This window comes from Ictidomys tridecemlineatus, chromosome 11 (assembly GCF_052094955.1).
Source record: "Ictidomys tridecemlineatus isolate mIctTri1 chromosome 11, mIctTri1.hap1, whole genome shotgun sequence".
Taxonomy (NCBI): Eukaryota; Metazoa; Chordata; class Mammalia; order Rodentia; family Sciuridae; genus Ictidomys; species Ictidomys tridecemlineatus.
In genome coordinates, this window is record NC_135487.1 from 84,069,119 (window position 1) to 84,071,892 (window position 2,774).

Below are 2,774 nucleotides of genomic sequence, written 5' to 3' on the forward strand. Positions count from 1 at the left end.
AATAAAAGATCTGGTACATAAAAGGAGCTGTATACTACCTGCTACAGACTGCATTTTACACCTCCTGTTAGGACGGAAACAAGCCACAAGGAGGGAATACCCACCCAAATTAATACTGAAAAGAACTAAATTTCACTTCTTATAATACGTATAATTGCTTCGCCTGGAATTAGAATATAAACTAAGGACAACTAACATAGTGCATCAAGCAATAAAATAATCATTTTGCTGACATTCCATAAAATCGTCAGTTTTAAGCTCAATTCAGAGGATATTAAAAAAAAATATACTAGACCTAGTAAAGTGCTTCCATTCATAAAACGACACACCCAAGATTGGAGATAATTTCATACCGACTCTAGGTCGACGTATACAGTAAATAAACAGCGTCTCTCGGCTGCCATATTCAATTAGTGAAATACACATCCAGCCTTCTTTGCAGTCCTGGATGTGTGCAAACTAGAAACACAGTCCCCCTCATCCATCCCCCTCCAAAAAAAAAAAAAAAAAAAAAAAAAATCAGCGTCTAGTCTCAATCTGCTTGACAGAAGTACTCCACACAGCCGACTTCACGATGTTCCAGGTTGAACCTGTGCTGACAGCTCCGCATCTCCCCCAATAAACAGGGAAAGATCTTTCGCAGAACAAAATGGAGGGCAGGCAGCGAATGCAGTAGCGTCAGGTGCCATCAGACTGGACACAGGGCCCTCAGGGCAGCTTCCTGCCTGGCAGGTTGTCCCTAGCGCCACGTAGCAGCGGATGCTCAGCGGTCGGTGCTGGCACTTTGGAGAGCGGACAATACTTGATGGTGTGCGCATTGTCGCCGCTGGCGCCGCACAGGGGGCACGTGTAGCGACGCAGAACGGGCACAACACTCTCGGGGCCCTTCAGGATGTGGGTGGTGTAGAGAGCCACCGCCTCCTTGTTGTTCCAGCAGAACACGCACACCTGCAGCTCGGGTTTGAGCAGCCAGGCGGTGGGCATCCCCGAGGTAGCTTCCAGCCGGGGCTCAGCCGCCCACGCCGGGGCCGCTCTTCTCAAGGCGTCACCTCGAGGGTGGTGGCGGCGGCGGGCACGCAGCCCAGCAGCACCGTGGCTGCGCGACCTGCGAAGGGGCTCAGCTCTGTGAAGCGCTCCTCCAGCAGACCATTTTTGGCGGGGCATGCGCATAGCTCCAGCGCGCCCCCCAGGAAGAGGTCCCGGACCCCGGCTCATCGCTGTCGTCGTCTTCGTCGTCCTAGTCGTAGTTGGCCGGCCCCAGCGCCCAGGCCCAGTCCCCGTGTGGGGGAAGCAACAGGACCAGGACGACGAAGAGGTCGGAGAGCCGCCACCGCCATTCTCGCCATGGGCGCTGCAGGAAGCGCGGTTCCCCATCCACCGCCTTGGTGATGAGCGTAGAGAGCCCCAGGTAGTCGTTCCACGAGCTGAAGGGCTGCGGGTGCACCCTGGGCACTCACGTAGCGGGCACTGGGCACGACCGCCACAGGCGCGGGGTCGCGGCCACTGCGGGGCGAGCGGGGCGTCCAGGAAAAAGCCTCCATGGGCTGACTGTGGGCTACGGGCTTCACACCGCCTCCCCCGCCGGCCAGATGGAAGGGACACGCCAAGCCTACCAGCCGGCCAGCCGCTTAAACAAATTTTTGATACTAGGGATGAAACTCAGGAGTGCTGTACCACTGAGCCACATCCCTAGCACTCAATTTTTTTTTTTTTTTTTCATTTTCAGACAGGTTCTCACTAAGTTGCTGAGGGCCTGGCTAACTTACTGAGGATGTGAATGCAGCTCAGGAGTAGTGTGTTTACCTAGGAGGCAGGAAGGCCAAGTTCTATTCCCACCCCAGGAAGCAGGGAATCCTTCACCTCAGTCTTTTCCCAGCTACCCTGAAGCCAGGGTTCTGTGTCCTCTGAATTTGCAGCTACATGCTAAGTTTCATCTCTAAGTGCCCAGAGGAAAGCTTTTCCTATGCACCCGACTGGGAATGCACACAGTACCAGCACAGCTGCTTCCTGACAGGGACCTGGGCCATGAAACATCCAGTTGCACCAGGTTAAAGGGCACCTATCTACCCAGCAAGCACAGGAGGGGGCACAGATCCAGATGTTCAGGGGAGTCCTAATGTCCCTCAGTATCCCCATCAGCTTAGCACGAAGCTGGACAAACCACCAACATGGAGAATAGGACACTGATTGGTCTCCAGAGGGACAGGGCACATGCTCTAGGCTTAACTGGCTCCGCCTGGCACAGTGCAGCAAGTGGTTCTCCAGGACTGACCTGAGGAGGCGCCATAGAACCTGAACATGGTGAGCTGGGAGCAGTGGCTCAGGGAAGGCAGGTGGCATGGAGCTGTGAGTCCATGACCTCACAGTCTGCAATTCCAGGGTCTGCAGAGTAGCTACGACCTTTCTGTAGCAGAACTTGGAGGGGCACAAGACTTAAACTGGACAACTTTTGGAGGAAGGGGGACTGGGAATTGAACCCAGGGGTGCTCTAACACAGACCTACATCCCCAGTCCACTTCCTTTTTTATTTTGAGACAGGGTCTTGCCAAGTTGCTGAGGATCTAAGTCACTGGGGCTAGTTTGGAACTTCTGATCCTCCTACCTCAGCCTTGTGAGCCACTAGGAGTAGAGGTGTTCGCCACCACACCTGGCTTTAAATTTTGATGCCATCAAGATCCATGTGATTCAGCTGACTGATATTCAGGCCCAGGGACAGATGCTTCAACTCTGATTCTAAGAACAACGAGTTAGTAATTGAGAGGGTCTGGTGGGAA

General features: G+C 53.7%; 1 pseudogene; it reads right to left on the bottom strand.

Moving 5' to 3' along the window:
* Window positions 1-708: 708 nt before the first annotated feature.
* On the bottom strand, window positions 709-1,541 carry LOC144368597 (nanos homolog 1-like; annotated as a pseudogene).
* Window positions 1,542-2,774: the final 1,233 nt, after the last annotated feature.